This window comes from Poecilia mexicana, unplaced genomic scaffold (genome assembly GCF_051168715.1).
Source record: "Poecilia mexicana isolate PSO_F unplaced genomic scaffold, ASM5116871v1 scaffold_5, whole genome shotgun sequence".
Classification (NCBI taxonomy): Eukaryota; Metazoa; Chordata; class Actinopteri; order Cyprinodontiformes; family Poeciliidae; genus Poecilia; species Poecilia mexicana.
In genome coordinates this window covers 10,278,757-10,303,067 of record NW_028263374.1, presented here as the reverse complement: position 1 = coordinate 10,303,067, position 24,311 = coordinate 10,278,757, and the positions used below count along the sequence as shown (strand labels likewise).

Sequence of the window (24,311 nt, the reverse complement as noted above, 5' to 3'; positions counted from 1 at the left end):
TAAGGTACAGCTTGAAGAACCAGTCAGAGTGAGTATTACCAAAAGAATGTCTGTGTTTTTAAAGGAAATTAAACAATCACCAGGCGAGTGGTGGTGGAGGGGACTCAGATAGTCTGCAAACACTTCACATACACAAAAACACACAAGAGCACCAAACAAGTCAACTCCCCTGAGAGAAAGGAAATAATCAGGAAGTCAGAAAAGGAACACCTGCGGTATATTTTTACACAGAAAAAACTGCATGGGGCCTTTTTCTGCCATAAATGTTGAAAATGTGTGTAAACCTTGAATACCAGGACAAAAGTCAATGTTAACTTTATGGCATTTTGTATAAAAGTTGTGGGATTTTTTTGCAAAAATGAATGGTCTGCAAATTGTTCACAATCAACTGGGAAAGGTGACAAAAGCAGAGCAAACAAACTTGAAAGGTTGTGGAAATCTCTGGAACCATTTTCTAAAGCTACATCGCTAACATACCAGAGCACGAGGCAATCATTTAGACAGTCAAAGAAACAATTTGCATTTTAAAACTAATGCTATTCTGTTTGTGACTTTCTGACATGCAGGCATTGAAAACGGACATATTTCTGTTGTGGCGATTGGTAAAAGTTGTAAAAGGAACTGAAAATCCATCTCATGCAACAAAAAGTGCAGCTTAAAACTGTTAGAGGCAATTTAAAAAAGAATACATCTGAGTGAGATCAAGTCATCCTGTGGGGATTCGGTCTAAAATGCTTTCCAAACACCTGCGTTTGGAGTTTATGCACTAATGATCTATCTTAAGGCAGAGTTTCAGCGTGATTCATGACATCTGACTTGACACAAAACCAGCTTGGTCACTGCACTCTGCATTCAAAGAGTCAACTAGAGAGATAAGATTTCATCTGCATTCACCCTGAGGGATTAGAGGCACCCATGATTACTTCCTATCATATTACCAGTGTTCTTCACAACAATTAAAACTATTATATACACTTCTTTTTAACTCTGCTTTACAGTGATTAATATGTTTGTAGCGAACATTATTTAGGTGTAGTGTTAATTTACCAACTGTGCTTCACAAATACAATTACAGGATAAAATCTGGTGGGAATAAGAAGAAGTTTAAGTCGATAAGATCTGTAGGTTTGCTTCTCTGTCTCTCTTTAAAGTGTTGTCGTGCTAAAAATAGCAGCAGGCAAACTTCTGGTTTCTGTAATAGCATATTCGTTTCACACGATCATCCTCTTTTTGTGGGCCGGTGCAGCAGCACACTAACACAAACACACATTCACGCACGTATAACAAACACACACGCTTAGACTTTGCTGGCGTGCATGCACACCCATGCACAGACAGAGACTCACACAGAAACAGTGACTTCCTGTTTCTAAAGTTAGTCTGCACCATAACATCCTCTAGGTTCATTTAGGCAAGCAGAAGCTGCTATTTTCGTTGAATGGCTTCGCTGCAGCTCGAGAGATTCACAGATATTCTGTCAGCAGTAATTCTATTTATGCTGCAAATTAAATATTATGCTGACTTTGCTTTCTGACTAGACTAAATTTCAAGTTAAGTTAAAGTATATATGTACTTCACAATTTTTAGTCTCCATATGCTCAAGCATTTCACACCCTGCAGTTTGCGTATGCCGTGCACTGAGCTCCTCAATACTGGACCAGCTCCTGAGGTCCATAACATGACAGCTACTTCACCATGCTTGGCACCTTCTAGCGGGAGTACCCACCCCTCCTCCCCGCACCCACCCCTCTTACGTTTATAGGAATCCACAGCTGCTGGGCACATTCTGTCCCCCTGCTTCCGAGCAGCTGGAGTATCAATCTCCAAATGTGTTCATCCTCCTGTGTGCGTCCATCCTATGCACCCCGAGATATTAATAGCTTGCAGTTGTTTCTTTTGAGAGTACACAGCAGGCCTTTGTGTTTGCATAACCAGGGTCTGTTTGTGTGACAGTTGATGGTGCATTCACATGCATTAGTGCATCAGTGCTGGTGCAAGTGTATTAATAGTCACCATTTGTTCCTTTTGAAGGAGCACTGAGGCTCTTTGTGCAAGTTTCAGTGCATGCGAGCAAACCGATGTATTTTTAGCATCACCTGTTGACAAACACCAGCGTTATTGAGCGCAATTATGCATGCACATGTGTTTCAGAACAGTGAGTTTGCTGCTTCCCAACATATTAATAGCAACACACCACTTGTCTGGCAGGAGTGTGTGTTAGAGCTTTGAATATATTATTAGTATTACGAGAGCTAACAAATGCTTCTGTATTTGTCTTCTTGTTGAAGTGGCATTCAGAAACTTAAGTACAACAAGTTACATGAAAAAGGAAACATGTTCATGACAGTGAAGTCTCTCATAAATAGATTGCATTGAATGATAATGCCTCTTTCGAGTAAAAACCATACAGTTTTTATGCCATGAACTTAAAAACATCCTAAGATTGTAGAGATTGGAGTTGTGTAACTAAAAGTTTATATTTTATTACTTAATCTAGATCTTCATATTTTTTGTGTGTTCAAGCAGCCTGTGGTCAAAGTGATTTGTAGATGTCATGGTGTGCATGTAGCCCAAACTCGATTTACTAATTAGGTGATGACTGAACACAACTGATTGTTCTGGATTTTATTTAAAGTACATCAGAGTACAGGAGGTTTAACAGAAACATGTCATGTACTTCCCAGATTATTATTTTTTTTTGGAAAACATTGTGAAAGCCACTTGAGCTCAAATGTTGGGAATATGCAGTAATGACATTCTTAAATTGAAGAGAAACACTTAAGATTCAGACAAGCAATTTAGAATATTTTTAGAATTTCTGGGTTATTTTTTCATATATCTACCAAAATAATTAAGCATAATCCTTCAGAATTTATGTACAATACAACATTGTATCTTACCACAGTAAATTTGAGGTTTGAGTTATTTAAAGTAACAAGTAATTCTACTGCTTTTTGAATAGCTGTTCAAATTCAGAGCCTTCTGGTAATGTTTCTGTAGCTGGTATAAAACTGATCACCACTGCTCTTCTTTTCTTCTCGAAAATGTTTGCACAAATTTTCCACAGTGCCACAACAATTTCTGAATACATACCTTAACATGACCTACGACAACAGAATGTTTCCCAAAATCAAGATATTTGTGAAAGTTCTCTTAATCCACCAGATTGCACATAATGTAATTTTATGTGACTTGTTAGTTTTTAGTAAGTATACGAGAGTGTAGTCAGAATAAGATGTGAGAGCTACGTTCTTCATATGATCAGGCCTCCAGTAATTATAGCATAGTCCTGTAAGCTTTGTATTGTCCCTGGGAACATCTGTCTTCAGAAACTGCAACAGGACACCTGGATGTTTCAACAAGGAGCTAAAGGCAGTCTGCATCCACACTGAATACAATCATTCAGTTCAAGGAGAAAACATGTTACCAGCATTTCCACGTTTACCAACTTTCAGGTGCCTCAAAAAAGCCAAACTAAATTTAGGACAAGTGAAATGAAAGTTCTCAGCCACACCTCAAAGACAAACCAGTTCATTGGGACAAAGTTAATACAATTTTTTTTCCTCGTAGCTTCAATAACAATGGTAAATCCACAACATACATTCCACCTGTTGGAAACCGGTTTGTATAGAACTAAAATTAACCTGGAAGTTCAGCAGGAACTGGTTCATTTAGTCATTTGTTGAATTTATTTTTATGGTTTGATCAGTAATTTAATTTAAAAAGGAAATCTCTTTTATAGAGCCATTACATCTACTGAGAAATGTTTATTTCTGTGAATTTGCATTATAATGGCATACAGCTATTATAATGCTGTCAGAAAATAAAAAAAAATATGAACCTTCTAAGAAATATGCCCATGTACTGCGTTATATGCACTTAATACTTGAATTGTTTTAATGATTGTATCACCGCAGTTTGTCATGGAGATGAATAGCCTGTAGCACTGTTGATGTTTTGGGGAAGCCCAATTTACTTTAATATCACCCTTCAGCTGTTCTACATTGTTGTCTCAGTTGTCTCTCATCTTGCACTGGACAATACTCCATAGACTGTAAACAGATTTTAGTTACAAAATGAAAAAATAATAAACTAAAGCTTGGAATGTATCCCTATGTGTTTAAATAAATTAACTAATCTATTACCTTCCAATTTCTCACAGTGCAATCCGCATTTAAAATTTTAGAAAATTATTTTAAATATGAGCAAAATCAATATGTTAGGTAGATCCAGGGCTCTATGGAAGGACACTAATAGTTTTCATTACAGTGGGTCAATGCTTCCATTCTGACCTGTAGCACTTCCATGCATGTTACTCTCTCCATCTCGTTACGTTCAACACTTCTGTAGAAGATAATAAAGCTGAAAATATCTCAAAAACAGGAAAACAAAAATAGTGTCCTAAATTTTAATCTCTATAATATCTACACAACATTCTATATAAAGTATGCTTTCTTTAAAGACTGCTTTTGAGCATACACTTGTTATGATGCCAGTGACGTCTTAACTGCTCTTATTTAGCTCTGCTGATTTGCATTTCAGCTCTTATAAGCAATTGGTATGAACTCCTCCTGCTGCAGTGGATTTTTAGCAACCTTCTGAGGACTACATATGCAATCAACGCAGTGCGCTGGTATCAAAGCTTTCATGATGTTGGACACAGTGGGCAGGCTGAGAATTGGTATGCAGAAGCAAAAACTCGTCCGACGAGATTCAAACACACAGGCCAACAAGTTGTTAAAATAACTTCATCTATTATAGGGGCTGAACAGTGTAATTATTATCGGAAGGTTATATAACATTGTTAGTTATGTCCAAGAGTGCAGTCATGAGAACGGCATCTTCTTCGAAGATATGTAGACAAAGTATGTGACACTGTGAATAAAATAACTGATGTTTTAACACCCCGGATGACACTGATTACTCATGATGCAGATTTGGGACAAAGTAAATAACAGTTTTTCTCAGTTTCACTTCGGTGCATTTCTCAGATCAGAATAGAAATTCTCAAAACTACTTATTCAAGCTTCAAATCCTTGTGTCACTTGTGCACATCAAGCAAGCTCTTTCTCATTTCTTTGAACAAGTTGCAAATGCCTTTGTACATCCATGCAAGTGATTGTGTACAATTCTCTGCTAAAAATTTACCTTTGCACAGACGTATCAGGCAGACGCCCACTTTGAGTCTGCTTGAAGTACGCGTGCACCTCTGTGGAGTGAAGTACACCCGAGTATGTGGGAGCCTTTAGACTTCTGTTCCTCAATCTGTCCTGAATTGGTAAGTTGCTCCCAGATGAATCCTAACTTTCTCCAACATAGGTATGTGTGAAGTCAACAGCCTAAGGGAAGAGGAAGAGAAGTGAGGCTGTGAAGGAGGCGTTAGGAGGCAAAACAGAGGAGAAGGCAGAAAAGGCCGTGGATATGTGTCAGTTTCCATGACTCCCAACATCATCAGGATATGGTTTGTGACCCACAACAAGATCATGATGGAGTTTAGTTTAGTCTCATTTCAGAACCCCACTGAAGATTTTTTTTCTCAGCCTGGATATGGAAAATATATACTTGCACACATTACTCTTCTGGGTGCCATGGATGCAGCACGTGATGACGCCACAACAGATGCCAGATATGTTTTTGATGTGGACAAGAATTGGTGGCCCAACAATCAGAAATTTCAGGAGGTGTAAGTAACCTTTATATTGACAAGATGACAATAAATTTGGTTTATCTGCACAAAATGACACAAGGACTGTCATTACTATGGGACTGTTATGTTCATTGACAGAGACGAACTAAGGATTGTAAGAAACAGATTGGTTTTTGCAGGTAATCCATGGCATTTTCCTGTTTGTATTTCTGAAAAATTGTTTTCAGAAATGCACTTACTGTTTCGCAAAGGATGTCGAGGATGATTCGAGAACTGTGCCAAAATGAGTCAGAAAAACTGTAATACTAATTGCACATCCCCCATTCAAACACACTGTGTGAGCAGTATCATAGTAATATTACCATGAATTATTCAAGCTAGGCCCGGACTTAACCTGATGGGAGCTAGCAGTTTATTTCTTTCATGCAAAATATACTTAGAGACTGGTCATTTTTAACACTGACTTAATCTGATCAGTGGCCTCTACATCTCATCTTTACACGCCATCTTCCAACACTCTGTGAGTCTGATATTACCTAATGTTACGTGAAGGAATTCCTTAACACACCCACACAGAAACATTAGTGCACGTACTGTACCTTATTTTGTTTTTAACTCACCTGCCGTAGGGGTGATTTGACTAAGAACTCAGGTTCCCATGTTGACTTCTAATAATAGGTTTGGCAATAACTGTGAATCCCTATTACTGCACAAAAGGTAAAGTGATTATACACAGAGAAGGGCTTCTTTGTTTTAAATTCACCCTGAAGTCAGTAGGAATGATATGACTACCTTCCCGTGCTAGCATTTGATAAAGTTACTGATAGTTAACTTCCACTCTTACCCTTTACTTTTTTCCCCTCTCTATCATGCTATCTTCTTATCAATTTCTAGTTTTCTCCTTCTCTCTTTCTCATTCTCGCTCTCTCACTCTCACATACACACGCACATACACACACAGAAATAATAAACAGCAAAGTGATGGTCCCTTTGCTGTGTTGTTGAGAAGCAGACTGTATCAGTAGTCAGCTGAGTTGATCTTAAATCAGGAACAGGAAATGTGATCTGGGCCTCTGGTCGATCCAGAACACTATCCCTATTGTCAGAGCGCTGCTGTGGCTCACACGGGGAAAACATTGCTGACTTTTAAAGGTTATCTCTTCTGGGAAAAAGGTTGGCATTACCTCTTACAATTGTGGAGCATAATTATGTGTACTGGATAAAAAGTATAGTCTTAAGCATGTTGATTTAAAAAAAAACAACAGCAGATGTGTGTCCACTGCCAGTGAAAGTACCATGAAATTGTATTTTTTGCAAATTATACAACCTAAGAGTTGAATCACCAATGCTGAAAATAAATGACTTAACCTTGACGTGGAAGATCCCTTTTCAGTGTGACTAGTCATCCTTATAGAAAAGAGGAAAAACAGTCCTCAGACTAAAAAAAAAAAAAAAAAAAAAAAAAAATCTTTATCTGAACAGTGTTTGAGTAACACTGTCCAGCTACAGTTAAAGTAACTACAAATAACACCCATTTGGATGCATTGCGTTGAAATCTACAATAACCGGACTTCAGCTGTGGATGGTTTGTTATGAAGTCTCAATGCTTCTGAGTAGTTTTGACATCTGATCAAAACAGATCAGTGGCTGCTTCTCCTTGGAATGCAGGAGACAGCTGCAGGTTGTTTAATTGAAAGTAACAACCATATTTTTGACTAGCGTATAAGTTGGCCTTTACACTACTCATGCTGATAAAAGGTTATAAGGTTATATTTTTTGCTTAAGAGACATGTTTTGACACATCACAATAGCCTGAACCTTTAGGACACGCATGCATTCACAATAACCAGATGTTTTGCTTATGCTTTGGCAAACAGTTTAGTGAACTCCCTAATGTCTTCTGTCTTGACCAATAAGATAGGCTCTGTTTGCAAAAGAAGGCCCCTGATCAAATTTGACAGATTAGCTATATGAAGCTCTGAATATATGCCAATTAGCTGCAAAACACAATGACACTTATTGAAATAAACGAATTTATTATAAAATTTAGGCCTTTTGATTCACCCCACTCTGTAAATCATCACACCAGTCCTTCAGTTTAGCTGTTAAATGTAAAGAAAATGTACCAAAGAAACATGACCATCCTGTTTGTTTAAAAATAACTCAAACCATATGAAATGAAACTCAGCTTCATACCTCAAGACAAGTCAAAAGGATGCTCACTGCACAGAAACTTGTGATAAGAAAGATATAAATAGAACACCATAGTTACAACTAGTTAAGCTAAGATGTGGCCAGCTGCTGACACTAACTGTATAAAATGGCTAATTATGTTCACCACGGGCAGAACATTATTTCTTTATAAAGTTATCTTTAGAAAAAGAAACATAGGTAGATCACACAAATTGAGTTCAAAATATGTGATTTACAACACCGTGGTATAATATAAATGTGAATAGGGGTGCAGGTGGTCTTTATTCCTCTGGCATGGTGCTGATGAAACTAATGTAACTCTATCTCTGCTATGACCTCATCTGTGCCGAGAGAGAGCTATCCTGGTCAAATGGGAAACTTACAATGTGTGTGTTTGGACTTGACTGTCCACAGGCAAAAGAAAAAACAAGAAAGCTTTCAAAGAGTTGGGACAGATGATTTCCTCTGATTATTGTGGGGCAGCACACCAAAACTAAAAAGCGCAGACGTTTCAGGAGTTTTAATATTGCTTTTTTCCACAAACAACAGGGTTAACTGGTTTCTAAATCTTTCGTGCTAGAAAGGACACACAAACCTTATATAATCTGTTTGTACCTCACAGTTTTCTCCCTTCCTACTAACATTTTGTACCAGTATACAAACCATGATATTTGTGCTCACTTAACCCACAACATATATGTGTTTTTCTTCTTACTTAATAACTTATGTAAATTATGAACCAAATTGTTCAAACCATTTGTATCTTATTTTCATCTGTGCTCTTGTTGCATGAAGTACTGCATCAGTAGGCTGTGACATGGAAACAATCAGCCTGAGGCACCACTGAATTGTGCTTCTATCGCTTTTATAGTGATCTGTAGCTAGTTTGCATGGTTCTGGTGTCTCAAATCTTTCTCATGACAATATCCAATAGGTTCTCTATTGCATGTTAGTCCAGGCATGCTTATCAATCACTTTAGCACAGTGATACCAGTGGTCATTAAACCAGGTACTGGTTTAACAAACTTTTCACAATGTGGACAGGTGGAAGGTCATGTTGGAAAATGAAATTAGCATCATCATGAAAATTGTCATTAGGGGGAAACAGCTACCTCTCTCTGAACTTAATGTAACACAGTAGTAGACAACATGGCTCCCTAAATCATGACTCAAAATCTTTGACCATGATTTGCAAATGAAATGAGCAACAATCCAATCATTTTCTCTTTACAGTGGGTAAAATGTTTCAGAGGTCATCCCTGGTTCTAGAAGGGATCAACAAGAGAAATATGCACATCCAAACTTCTTCCTTCCACTTAACTTTATATTATTACAATTGGATACAGCACCCTGAAACCTCAGTTTCTTAATCAATGACCTTTTGTGGTTCACACACCTGGAGGAGCATGTCAGTGACAGTCTGTTGAGTAACCATTAAGACAGCTGTCTTACCCATGATTGATTGGGCTATAGCACAAAACATTGTTTTTTAAAAATGATTTTATAGGAATTATATAATACTTTCTGAGAAACTGTTAAACATAGCTATCAAATTATCAAAAATAAACACCTGTATTTAACAAACCTATATCTATGGCTTTCAATTCAAATAATGTCCGAAAAGAACTTTTCAGTGATATTCTGAAACACTGGTTGACTATGACTGAGGAAACAGTACTATTCAAAATTACATCCTCTGATTGCGCTTACAATTACCATTAATGCACAATAGACACACCACATCACCATAAAAACTTCATAATCTATGTCAAATAGGAACAACTATTGGTAAGCCATTCTTAAAGTTGTTAAGTCAGTTGTGACATACGCTACAAATGTAAAGCCTGTCTGTACATGTCCCCTTTACAAGACAAACAAATAGTACAAAATTACTCCAGCTGATTTAGAGCTCAGCTTACATTTAAATTCCCATTTCCCACTCTTCACTTGAAGCCGGTAATGTAGTTGACACGCTGATGACAGCAAAGCAGCCCACTTATAGTCGGCTTTTTTTTCACAGGAAGTCTTATAAAGTTGTTTACCGGGCATGTTAGCATGTAAACAATGCCTACCTTTTCAGGCTGTGAAGTTCAGAAGCGACACATGTTAAAATGTAAGGTCGACTCGAAGCCGGAGGAAATCAGACAGCAGCTGTAAACGTCGTCTGTGAATGTGTCCTTGTCATCCTCGACGACGTTGTTCTTAGTAAACTGGTCGTTATAGTAACAGTTAGCGGACGGTTTACTGTAATATCAGCAAAAGTGGTGTTCCAACCGCCAAAGCGCGCGCCGCTGTTACTGTAGGCTAGCCGCTGCAGCGCGAGGAGCTCCTGCTCTGAAATAGAAACAATTACTATCCACCGTCAGAGAGTGCTGCTCTGCATTTATGTGCCTCTTCCTCACTCACTCTGACAGCATGTCGGCGGTGAAACTGCTCATAAACCCGCTGTTAGTCTCACTTTCATCTGCGAGAGCTGCTGGTGTTAGGGCTCCATCTGCTGCTGAGCTTATCTGGGTGAGGATGCTTGTCGCGCGCGCGTGAGTAGGGGTGTGTTCACCTTTATCTTACATCTGGCTGAGAAGTGGATGCAATGAATCCTACCTAACAAGATATCCTAGCTCTAATTATAAATTGCTATTTATAGTACTGATATCTTTCCACCTGTGGAAATGTACAGCAAAAGCTAAAACGCAGAGTGTATATATTCTATGTTGACGTATTACAGTTCCAAATAAAAAAATCGACAAATTAAAACTTTTTATGTAGTGTAATATGAAGTCAACTGTCCCTTAAGTGATTTTTTGTGTGTGTGCGATTAAACTAAACCTTTTTTTTCCAGTCTACATTAAACTCACCGCATTGATAGAATTAATCGGATACTGATGGATTGAATTGACAAAATATTGCGGGAAATTGTGTACTTTTCCAAGTTGCATAATATTTGTTGCACTCTACTGAAAAATATATTCATGTCAAACCACAATTTCAATGTATGCATTTCTGTTGTAACTGTCACCAGTAAGTACAATTTGTTATTATGAAAATATGATCTTGACGAATTTATTGTGTTGTGTTACAGTAACTTATAAAGAAAAAAAACAATGAAGGGTTATATTCATAAATATTTAAACTCCAAAGAGCTGCTTTGAGTGAAAACAGATCTGTAAGTTTGTAGTCCTCATTGAAAACCAAATAGTAAATATTTGTAAACAAGGAAGATATTCAAAATGCATCTTATTATCTAAAAAAAACAATCCCTGTTTGGATTCAGAAGACAATTTTAAAGTAGTTTGAGTCAATTCTGGAGTGGAGAAAGATGGCATTAAGAGAAGAGAGAGTAGGGATGTACTTAGAACAATGTCTGCAATGATTATAAGAAGAAAAATTAGATTATTAAACATTTAGAGACATTTGACACAGTGTGAAAAAACTAGATGTCTTCTATAAGTGAGAACACAGAGCAAATGTAAAGATAAAACAAATGCAAATAACATATTGTAATAAATTAAAAAATAAAATAGTTGTCCAAATAAGATGAAGCATAAGATGAAGCACAAAAACACATATATGTGTTACAGGCGTGAGTCAGTTTTGTAATTTATATTTGGTATAATAGTGCAAAACTACATATAAATTAATTAGGAACTTTGACCAAGTATTTTATTCACATTTTTTAAAATCTGGGGTGATACACTTGTAGCACTTTATTGTAAAAAAAAAAAAAAAAAAAAAAATAGCTCTAAAAATGAGATTGCTAACAAAACAGACTGTTGCTATTGCTGAGAATGGAAATCTAAAAGTTAACCTGCAAATTTAGCACTTAGTAGAGACGTATCATAAAAACCTGCCATCCTTTTTTTATCCAAAGAAAACATTTAGGTGTTCAAGTACAAAAAAAAAGCAACAAAGAGGATAAACCAATAATTAAACAAAAACATTCAGAACTTTTCTTGGCACTTTTGTCTGTTTTACTTGTAGCAAAATGGGGTTTTTTCAGTTTATTATCTGTTTAGTTATTTGCAAGTCCTGGCAAGTCCTGTTCAGTTTTCGCAATGAAAACATGAATGCTATAATTAGATATCACTGGTAGTCGTGCTAAATAAACAGGAAAACACATTTGCATGCACCTACTCAGTCACCCTCCCAGCATGCAAAAATACCGGTTCTGGGAGTGAAAATCTGAAAATGAAACAGTGAGTCACTTGTGACAACCCACAGATCTTGACAAAAATAACTCTGACTTTCAATGATTGAAGTAAACCCAATTACTAACTTTAGACTTTGATTATTGAGCAAATTAAGTGTCTTAGTCTCTCAACTCACCATAACAACAGTAACACTTGGACAATACTTGGATTGTACTTATGCAAAACTGCTTTGAAATAAAAGGTGTTTTGTAACCCTGTTTAAATCTAACGTGTTATTATTATTATTATTATTATTATTATTATTATTATTATTATTATTATTAGCATGCATTCATTTAAACAGGAAGTCTCACTGATATCTGTAATCTCTTTTACAAGGAAATTTAGCAAAGTCTACAGCCACACGAATTAGGACTATGTTAAACAGCAACACATTGTCACTTATTATGATCAATAGATTTAAATACATAAAAAGACAAATTAACACGACAGAATAGGTGACTATGTGAAGGGATTGGGTTTTAGTTGGGGTATTAAAGTAAACACAAATACACGCCACACTTTGAAGATTTCTGTCGATTAAGAATTTGCACATTAAATACATTAAAATTTGTGGTTGTAATGCATGTTAACATGTTCAGCGTGGCAGCCCTTGTGTTTAGTAATGAAACCTATGGGAAATGGGGAAAACACTGTGGCACCAGATGGAATAACATTACAGAGAGTGATGAGAAGACAGCAACAAACTGCCCAAAAATGTAAATATGGCCATTAAAATAATTTGGTAAACCACAGGGGCCTATGTGAAATTAGTCAAGCCAAGAGGACAGCCTCAAATTCTAAACGATTCGTAAGATCCATCCAAGCTTTTTATTTGTCTTTTATCCTCCACTAACTTCAATAAATCGCATTTTAATTTGAAGATCTGACCATCATGTGAACCCTTTGGACAAGAAGGTTCTGTTTTCAATCACATGCGCTTATAAAGTCGGGCACACTCGTCCAAGAAAATCTATTTCCACGCGGTTTTCCGTTCTCACATGTTCTCCTCCAAATTGAGATTTTATTAGGTCTCAAAGTCACCACCCTGCTTGTGGCCAAATCCAAACCGTGCCAAGTAAAGTCAGCATCTTCAGATCCACAAAGATAAGCCGATCTCTGTGAATGCCGCTTTTAAAAGCCAACAAAGTAGACATTTTTTTCATGTGACCCAAACTTGGTCCTGGCCTACTGAGGCAGTCAGTAAGGTTTTTATTGCTGCCGAGATAAAATGTTTACCTAATTATGGTGGGATGGGTTAAAAAAAAAAAAAAAAAAAAAAAGTAAGAAGAAGCTACCATCAACAACAGAGTATCTTTTCCCCTGTACTCTTGGCAGGCCATCTCACAGTCACAGGGCTGATTGTGGCCTGAACAATTTGAGATACGTTCAAGCAAATTGAATTTCATAACATTCCACTTTAAACTCCACATTCTTGACACAGTGCTTCTCCCAGCAGCAGATGCAGAGAGTGCCTGGAAACGATTGCCTCTGAAATTATGGCGCGCTTCCCCGAAATTAGACAATTCATCATCGTTACTTGGAAAATTAAACAGCACAACTAAAAATTAATGTGCTTATTTATTGTGATTTCATGAGCCATAACTAACATATTATTCATGTGAATCATGTCAAAACAAGACCATGCATTTACAACATAATTAGCAGCAATATCCAAAAATATTATGCATAATTATATTAAATGATTATCGGTCAGCGTGGAAGTGAGTCTGAAGGACTTATTAAGCGGGCTTGCAGTGCCTTAGGAAAATATTAACATCAAATATTTCAGATTACATTACAATCAATAGTGCATTTTGTTGTAAAAGCAACTGTGAAGTGGAAGAAAAATTATACTGAAAGCTGAAAAGTGTGGCATGCATTTGCAATAAGCCACAACACTAGAGATCCACACTTTGTTGTAATATCAGCAGGAGTATTTTGTTGTTTGCCATGTCCTTCGCATGGTTTGTAGCAAATTTCAGATTTATTTAAACAATGGTTTTCTTCTTGTCGCTCTTCCAGTAAGCTTAAATTTGTGGAGCGCAGAACTGAAAGTTGTCCTGTCCACAGATTCTCCCACCTGAGCTGTGCATCTCTGCAGCTTTTCCAGAGTCGCCAGGGGCTTCTTGGCTGTTTCTCTGTCTATTGCTCTCTTTGTCTGACCTGATCAGTTTACTCGGATGATCGCGTCATGACGGATGTACAAAATTCATATTTCCATCCACCGGTAAAACACAACTATGAACAGATTTCCCCCTGTTCGCTCCATTTTACAGAAAAAAAAAAATGCTGTTTCTGCACATTGACTTTGTTTCTGCAATATCGCAACTGAAAAAATAATCAAGACAAACCATTCATACTGAATCGAACAAAGCTTTCTTTGTGTTTCAGTTTGGCCTGTTAAATTCTTCCAGGTTTTAGAAACTTCTAATTTGCACATGGTCTAAATGTAGACAAAAGTTTTATAATTTAGAGGCACATTGACTCATGTTTAAATGACGTTTGATGTTCAAATCAAGTCTGTTCTTCAGTGGGTGAGCTGTATTTATTCATTACTGCCAGGGAAAATTGTTAGTCATGCTTTTTTTTATAGAATTTTTAGATTTTCATCTGTGCAAAAGTTTGAATCTATGCATCACTTTCCTTCAATTTATGAACTAATTTCCTTTGTAAATGACATTCGAGTTTGCGGCTGTGATGTGATTAAATATAAAAAGGACCCGGGATGTGTGTCATCTGGTATGTCATGATCAGATGTCAATGACAAATACCCTAGAAAAAGTTTAAATTAAGCGGCTTCAACACATACATCTCTTCACCTTGCATTGATGAGAATTTAATTGGCAGGTTGTTGGGGGGGAAAAAAATTATTTCGCTGGACTCTCAAAGCAGTTTGATTCCCAGAAAAATATCCGAAAGCAGAGAAATGACAGATGTTCCCTAATGTGGGTAGATCTCCAAGGTGGAGGCTTGTGGCCAGTGGGGCTCACTGCTCTTCCAGTCACAGGAAGCCGGTAGGAATGAGAAGAATGCAGGCAGGCAATACGGTGATGGAGGGAGCAGCAGTTGCAGGGCAGATTGCCAGAAAAACGAAAAACACTCAAGGAAACGATATGGTGAGAATGAAAATGATTAAAGAATGGGGGCAGAGGGCGGGGAAACATTTACCAAATTATATAAGACAATAAGATTCAAAATCAGGTAGACAAAAACTCTCACCTACATGAAGTGCATATGCTGAGTTTGGATGTCGTGGGTGGAAACGGCAAAACTCTACTTCTTGATAGCAGCTGTTCTGGGCGGATAACTCGCGTTATATCGGAGGGGTCAGTGAGTGAAATGACACAGCAGATCAGTGGGACGTGTGTGGAATGTGTGGAGTTATCAGTCGGACAGATTTCCTGGCAACCGGTGGAAGCCAGAGACCTATAAACAAGAATGTGCTTTTTTAGCGTCCAGGGGGTCATCCTATCGCGCAGACACTCATATGCACTCTGGAAAGTGGAAATAACATGGACATTTACAGCAGGTACAAACATCGTGGAACTGAAAAGCTCTGATGTGTCTGTTTTTACTTTTTCCCTTCTCTGTTCTGATCGTTTTATTTTCAAGTTAAAAGGTTATTCCACTCAAATTGACCTAATTTAAAAAAAAAAAACACTGGCAATTTTAGCAGCATCTTGAAGCATTTTAGCCTGATTTCTGTTGTTGAGATCATCGAGGCATTGTTGGTTGTCAGACACAGTATTAAGTAAACTTAGGGCTTGGTGAATCAACTCCTGGGGATATTCACTGACTTTAGCGACAGAACCCTTTGGGTCCTCTGGATGTCAGGGTGGAGTTTTGGTAAATTGGATTTGCTTCTTTCAAATTCTATCAGAACTTATTAGATTTGTGTCATGGGAAGTTTGAAATTGGGTAGCATGGCTCTGACTCTATTATATTCTTTGAGCTATTGGAAAGCCTTGTTTTTGTGAGCAGCTGCTGTTGTACTTTTGGTGACTTGGGTGGGAACTATAACGGTAAAGAATGTTTTGAATGTCAGTGCAGGCGAGGTTTCCCAGCAGGACCATCAAGTTAAATGAGAGCTGTTTTAAGTCAAGTGGCAAGGTGAAGGTGACGGATTTAAAGGCAAAACAGTAGTCAAAAGACTGCAGACATGGGGTAATTATATGCAGTATTGACCCAACTGAATGAGCAAAGAAACAAACAGCACTGCTGGAGAAAGGAAGGCCAAATAAATCATTTGAACACAGACTAATCTGAAACTTGGCAGATAGGAGTCAGGAAAAGAGGCAGACACGAAGGTCTGGCAGTGAGCAAAGGAAACCTGGCAGAATGTAAGCTGAGGAAACTAGAGCCATATAAACAACAGGTGAGTGGAAGTCAGTAAACAAAGGTCAGGCGTGCTAACAGCGAGGGTATAAAAGGGACTCAAGTAACTCGGAAAAAGTTCACAATGTAAAACAGGAAGCAACGAAAATCAAAATAAACTGAAGCAGGAAAATACTATCTGAACGCAGAGAAGCAGAAAACAAAAGGTATGATTGTAATAAGACTTGTAACAATAAGTAGCATATATTAACAGACTTCAAAGAGGTTAAAGAGCGAACTTAAAGCAGCTTATTTTACCTGCCAGATTTTCTAATTATTGTGTTGGTTATGTTTAAGTCACTGCCAATTCAAAAAAAAAAGCCCTGACATAACATTTCATTTTATTTTATTTTTTGTATCATTTTCTTATCATAAGCTAATTTTTGTCAAGTAACTTCACATCTCTGCTGGTCCAATAACAAAGTACATGTTAAGCTCCAAATACCTACAAAGATATGGTAGGTTACTTTAATAAGCTTTCCTAAAGTGTGAGATAAAACATTTTTCAAGAAAGTACTTCTGTTCAGAATGTGAATGTTCAGATAACTCTGAAGGAATATTCTTTTTCTTAAAGCATATTCCTTAAGATGCTGTTATTATGGTGAAAATGGTGAGGTGAAATTAACTAGAAGAGCATTCTAGTTATTTTAGGGTTTATGTTGTGAAATTAGTTGAAGTTTAATAAAGAGACCAGTTTGAGAGAAATGCTACAGCTAACATGATCAAATTACTGTAAGCCGCTCTGTCCAGACTCTGTCCATGTCTCAGGCTCATATATTGCACATACTCCTTCACAGTAGATTATGCTCAGCAGTGACTGAGTTTTAAACTGTGGACAAATTTGCCAGATTACTTTCACCAAAGCTCAGATGAGATAGAAATTTCTCAATTCCCATGGCGAGCTTTAAGTCTTTGGAACATGAGTGCAAGTCATAAACCTCTAAAACAGGAGTCAAAGTTTTTAAATGCAAACTTCAAATAAGTCTTGAGTCTTAAAAGTAAAGTCACGAGTATATAAAGCTCAAATTCACTTCTGGACATATGACTTCAGAGCACAACTTGAAGTTAAGTGATTGGTTGTTAGAGTGCATTTACAAATCAATTCTTGAGTCTGTAAATGTGAGTAAAATCTTTAGGGTTTGAGTCAAATCCCAAATCTTTTAGAGTTCACATCAAGTCTGGATTCTTGAATTTTTTAAGATGAATTGAGGTTTTGTTTCTAAAGTTTGTCCATATCAAGTCTTCAGTCTTCACAGTTCAAGTTCATGTCAAGTCTTGAGTCTTCAAGAGGTAGTTCAGGTCTGAGACTGAAGTCTTTAGAAAGTCAGTCTATGATTTAGAATGCAAATCAAAGCGAAGTCACTGCTAGAGCCTCTGAATGCAAACTTAAGTCAAGTGAAGTGAAGTACAGAGCAGTTAGAAATTTAGTCTTTTGAGCAGCATTTCAAGTCACTTTAGTAATGCTTGAAAGCATCAATTAACACATCTGTTTGTGGAACTGTGACTCACATCAAAGTCTCAGACATCTCTGTCAGAAAACACAGGAAGTTTTCATTTTCACTGTGGGATAAAACTTATGGCACAGAAATAGTTAAAAACTGAAAGACCCTTGCCTTGCCTAAATGCATGAAGCAGAAATGTTTATTTATTTCTTTCATCACAAGAACTCTGCATGGCAAAAAAAAAAGAAAAAGAAAGAAAGACCCAAACAAACCAAGAAATCTAGAGTATGTTTAGGTAGGTCTCACTAAGCTCAACGTAACAGCTGCATGCTGACTTTAAACCTCGAAAGGTGCTGGAGGTTGTGAATAGCAGTGGGAGACCTCTTCAGGCTTTCTGCTCCTGGCACTAAAGCAAAGATTAACCACAGAGAGGAGTGATAGAGCTTAAAGCGCCCGCCTGGTTTCTCTGGAAAGTGACTGTGATGTTGGAAAGTGCTGCTGCTTTACGACGCCTTCACACTCCAGTGACAGCACGTGTGGAAAAAGTATACGAAGCGCATGAGCACAGAACAATGTGTGCAGATATGAAAGGTTTAAGATGTGGTATGTAATACATCAGCGGCGCAAAAGTCTCAACAGTGTGAGATTTCACTCAGGCTGCTATAAATGTAGCATTCACGTTAGGGATGGTGAAATATCCTCGTATCCATCAGGGGTCAAAGTGAAGGGAAAAGTAAAGGAAATCAAATATCTTTCTACATGCTTCAATGCTTTAATCCACATCATACTGATGACCAAGTTATTGAAACCAAAGATTTACAAGTTACAACCTGATAAAATGTCATTTTTTTAGAGGGTCTTTTATATTATGACTTTCCTTCAGTGTTTACATTGTGGTGTGTTTTCAGCCTCTTTTGTCATGTTGTATCTCCTGTTACCCCTAAATAAAATCCAGTAATGTAATGTTGAACAGTTTTGGCTGTATGGATGGTGGAACTTTGGTCTGAGAATGAAACAAAGCACGAGTTGCTCCCTCAACTTCAGCATTTAGCAGTCAAACAAACATGAGCTCCGGTGAGTTGTCTTACTGACAGAAATACAAAACCCTCGAGGTTGTAATGTTTCCCATTCAGTTTGCCTGCCCGGACTGATCTTAAATTTTCCCTGACTTCCCTGAAAATGGTTCAAACTTTTATGAAGTGGGATCTCCTAAAAGCTGCAACTATCAATTACTTATATTACCAGCTAAAATGGCAGAAATGCCAAAGATAAATTCTGCAAATATTTTTTCTTCATACAACCCCAGTAAAAACAGAAAATGTACGACCGCACAAAACAGCACGTTTTACGAGTTTCAAAATATGTCAAAGCACAAACTTCCCAAACTAAACAAAACATGCTATTATTACTAGTCCCTGATTTTTGAACACAGAACATAAGTTTGATTTATGGGCTATGAAACCTCATAAACTTGCCTAAAATTAGAGCAACATAGGAGAACAAAAATAAAGCCAAAAAAAAAAAGAAAGTTTGATGTAATGGGACAAATCGTTGGCAGCAGAGGTTTTGAGCAGGAACCTTTATGTAGCGTGCAGACAAACAAGGAAGAGGAGATGAAGAGCAAAACGTAACGTACAGCAAACCCACTTTTATAGTGTTTTTTTTTTCTTATTACGTACCCTTGGACAAAATGCATTTAATATTTGAGAAACCAGTGCTTAATAAGTGTCAGCTGATGCATTTAAAATACAACTCGAGAGGTCAACACTGTCAACACAACTTCTTCCCACTTCATCTCTACCTCACTGCCTATCTAACGCCTTGTTTCAGTATAGACTCAAGTTTTGTTCCTTGTTTTCCTTGACTCTCTTAATACTTTTTGTGGACATACTTGCTCTCCAGGGTGAGTGTTTCTGCTTCCAATTTTCTACTCTTACCCATCCTGGGAAACGGCACTTACAAAATCCAAAGAAATGAACCCAGAAAAAAAGAGAAGCATGTGTGTCTATTACTCACCGCAATCTTTGCTTCTCTTTTTTTCTTTCTTTCTTTCTTTCCCCACTTAGCATATCTGTGTAATTTCTATGGCATTTGCATTAGCCGCAAAACTGAGTCCAGAGTAAACCAGCGCTTCTCCCAAGATGAACAGAACCATAGCTGACTGCTTCCCAGGAGGATAAGTGAAGATGAGTCTTAAAACAACAATCTCACCAGCAATACAAAATCTGAAAAGAGAAAACAAAAACTGCCCATATTTGTGAAATCTTCACAAAACACATTGCGCCCACTGAAACTCTGCTTGGCTTTCACACTGTGTGCACCTTTCCGTCCTTCAGCAAATAAAAACATTAGACTGAGAAAACTGAAATCAAAATCCTACCGGTTCTGGGAGAGTTTCCTCTGTTGTCCCACAGCAGTCCAGTCAGTCAGAGAGGCAGCAGCAGGACGTCCTGGTGTGCGCTTGGGGAGAAGATATCTCTGCTTTGACAGGGGAGTGGTGCTGCAGAGCTGGAGCCTGGCCGTGCACCGACAAAAGGAGTCACACAGACAAGCTGCTTGACACTACGAGCGCCCTCTAACTTTTCAGTGTCTTGTACTTTCAACTCATTTGCTCTCTCTCTCTCTCTTTCTCTCTCTCTGTCCCTCTCTCTCTTTCTCAAGCACACATGTTCATCCCCCTTTATTTTCTCTTTCACAGAGGACACTCTGCCCTATCATCCGCCCGTCAAACTTTCTGCCGGTGCTCTCCTTGCGGTGGACGCTCTGTGAAAGGGAGAGAGGGAGGGAGGCGGTGGGGAGGGCGGAGGGTTACAGGGCTGGGATGACTGTGTGTGCGTGCCGTAGAGAAAGAGAGCGCGACTGGCTGTGCAGTCACTTGTGTGTCTGCTGAAAGACAATTGCAGGAAGTGTTGTTTCAGGATGAACAAAGTACAGAAGACATGCAAAAAACACGCATCGAGATAAAAAGGGTTTGATTAAGTACTTCAACAATATTTAGTGCTTCGATTTATTGGATTTAAATGGTTGAAAGTATAGAAATGCAAAACTTTTATTGATGTATCTTATTATTCTGACACTTCATCAAAATTTACATTAGTTTTTTTTTTTCTTTTTGGTGACAGACGTCTTTATTTTTCCAGTTTTTCGACTTCAATTAACAAAACGTCACATTTCATTGTGCTTGCGATGCACATTTTCTTCATATTGCTAATCAGACTCCGTCAAGAGATTTCAAAAGCATATATGAGAAAGCAGGGCTACACAGTGGCGCAATTGGTAGCCCTGCTGCCTGGTGTGTTCTACATTTATGGTTTTTCTCTGTGCATAATTGGTCTCTCTAAATTGTTCTTAAGTGTTGCAATGTTGCCCTGCAACCCTAACCCTGATTTTAAGTGATGGACTAAATGAAAGTGTCACATAGTTGAGAAGTAAGATTCCAGAGATAATTGTGGACAATTTTAAAAACTTTCTTTAAAAGAAAGAGTACTTACCAAGACTCGGGCATACCTGCCCGGAAAATCAGACAAGTATTTTCAGAGAAGCAGCCAAGAAGCCTAAGTAAGAAGCTGGAAAAGCTACAGAATGGCCTAATAAAAGTCCAGACTTAAATATAAAGCTTAAAAATGTATATTTGTAGACACTCTCCATCAAATCTCACTGAACTTTAAGCTTATTACCAAAGAACAACATGGAACATTTACATCTCTGTTACACTAAGTGGGCAAAGATGTACCCCAAAATGTTTGCAGCTTTAAGCATGTTGGTCTTTATTGAGGCTGAATATAAATGTTATACTACAATTTTCATAATTTCTATTAGTTAAAGAAAGAAATCAATCATTTCCTCCCACTCCGAAGGCATGGTCTGCTTTATGTTTTCTCTTCTCACAAAATCCCAATAAGATTTATTGAACTTTGTGGTTTTAGTGAGACGAAATAGGAAAAAGTTCAAGGGGTTTTAATACTTTTCCAAGGCCCTGTAGACCTTGGATTGAAAAAAAAAAAAAGGAAATCACATGGTCCTGTTACTTCTGTGTAAACACACAAACGGAGCATTGAGTTTGATTACTTACACGAGGCAACCCCAACAATCACATTTCAGCTTGAGTAGAAGTCAGGAAGCCGGTCATTAAGGAGAAAACAGTCCCACTGTGCCACAAATTTTGACCTGTTAAAGTTTCAGTCTGATTCCATCCCTGCAAAAAGATGTTAAGAGTGGCAGGTTTCTCATGTAGGACTGATTTTTAATTTGAGGGATGAATGTTGGAGCAAGAGATTTTCTGCTTGGACTTCACATCTTCTCTCAGTAAAATTGAGATTTCAATAAAACTGGGATTTAATTTGCACGAAGGACTTTAAGTTTACCATGCAACTTTGCTAACTAGTGATTTAGTGAGCCTCTACCCCCTGGCAAAATATAATTGAAAAATACAAAGCCTATCACGTCTCCTTTCATCTGAGCAATGCTAAAATGTGACTAAAATTTTCAAGGGTTAATTAAACTGCATTTTTGTCTCCCTTTTCATGCTGGTGTAGCTAAAAACATTTTTGTGAGGCTTAAAATGTAAAGAACTAAAGTGGATTTAGTGAACCACCAAATCCTGTCATGTTTTGCAGAGTGGTTATGTGTTAGGATGAATTCAACACTCTGCTACAGACTCAGAATGCTGTGCACTGTTTGGCATTACAACACCGTCTCATTTGTTAATGACTATATTATCATGAAATTACAATACTCTATACACAGTCCATACTTTTTGGGTTAAATATTTTCTAGTTGAGGTAAATCAGAAAATAGATCAGATTACCTGGCTGCTCCTGGAGCCACTTTGAGCATTTGGAAGGTCGAGGTGAGTCAATCTTCAGCAAACAGAGCAATTCCATAGAGTAATAGTCACTGTGGCATTTGACAGGCTCTTGTATGTATTGTGTAGTGGCGTGAACATATATGGTTCTGGGAATTAAGTTTAATGGGAAAATATGTTGCGTGTGCTACTTTATCAGAAGCACAGAAATGTGATTCTGGGATGGGCAGTCATGGTTCTACGTGCTACAAAACAATTTCTAAATTAAGAAGTGATTACTATTTTGAATAGATCAGATATAGTAGACATAATAAATGTATTTTGGAAAGTAGGCATAGCTGGATAAACTCAGAATATTAGGTGGAACCAAAAGGCTCTTAATGATACATTCCTTGGCATCTGTGGAATATGCATCGATAGTTTGTCGAGGTTTTCTCAACTGAGTAATGTCCAAGTTGTTACGTAGTTATTCTAGACGAGGTGCCTGCTACAACTCAGACTGATCAGCTGATTGTGACTTTTCCACAAAGTTATAGTAATGTGACATCTTACTTCTAGATAAAAGGGTAGCAACTACATAAAATTTAACTTAAAAAAAAAATCTAAACTCTCCCTTATAAGTTAAATTTTGTAGGAAGCATGGAGTTTTAAAATATAATTTACAAGGTGTCTTTCTGGGCCAAATAACTTCATGACTTACATGGAGAGGGTCTAAAAACGGTCAATTAGTGTCTAACCATATTTCTGTGAATATGCAACATGTCCAGAATGTTCTCGCAACTTTCGCCGCAACTATTCATTCAGATTTACCTCAAGACTAAACTAAACCAATCCAGAACCCTCACTTTTATTGCTAGGGCCATATAAATGTGACCCTGCTGATGTGCTTAGGGTCGTTGTCTTGTTGTATAACCCAATTGTGCAAGATCTTAACATCATGCAATGCTGGCCTGACATTCACCTTCAGGATGTTCTGGTGCTGAGTTCATGGCTCCATCAGTTACAGAAAGTCGTCCAGATCCTGAAGCAGTCAAACATCACGCTATCGTCTCTGACTGTTTGTGTGGCGTTCCCTTTCTAAAATACTGAGTTAGTCTTCAGGTTAGACTGTGTTAGTTTATCTCAGGTTCCACTTTTTTCTTGCCAGCCAGCAGAATATTTTTTCAAAAGAGTTGAGGATCGTCTTCGTGTTTTCTGGGAAATGTGAGATGGGCCGCTGTGTTCTTTACAGTCAGCAGGGGGTTTTTGCCTTGCAACTCCTCTAGGAAATATGTTTGCCCAACCTCTTCTTTATTGTTGAATCATAAACACTGACCCTGGCTGAGGTAATTGATCGTTGACACACTCTTGCAATTATTTTGGTAGGCTGGTCACTCTTGGGAGGGTTTATGTTTTGTCCCCGTTTTTTCACTTTGTGAATAATGACTGCAGGTTGCTGTAGCCCCAAAGTCTTAGAAATGGCTTTACAAAACTTTTCATACTCTTAAATGTCACTGACTTTGTTTCTTAGCTTACTACTTTTGAGATCATTCAGCCTACCTCATGTTGCTTCACAGGTTCTGTTTATGGGATTTTTTAAAAATTTTTTTTATTTTTTTGCAAGCCTGGCAGAATTCAAGCTTAGGTGTGGCTTTGTTAAAATTAACCAAAAACGTTTTCTC

At 37.7% G+C, this 24,311-nt stretch overlaps 1 protein-coding gene across 4 annotated transcripts in view; it reads right to left on the bottom strand.

The window, feature by feature from the left end:
* The window catches only part of LOC106933384 (histone deacetylase 7-like), a 47,612-nt gene extending 26,933 nt beyond the window's left edge, over positions 1–20,679 (bottom strand). Inside the window, exons 1-2 of one of the 4 annotated variants that reach the window (XM_015012596.2) lie at positions 20,227–20,679; positions 5,149–5,339 (exon numbers count right to left, since the gene is read on the bottom strand). The gene's annotated coding sequence lies outside the window, so the exon portion shown is untranslated. Of the gene's footprint in view, positions 1–5,148; positions 5,340–9,912; positions 10,519–20,226 lie in introns of those variants that run through there. The other 3 variants (XM_088005497.1, XM_015012595.2, XM_015012597.2) reach the window with 3 other exon arrangements.
* Positions 20,680–24,311: the final 3,632 nt, after the last annotated feature.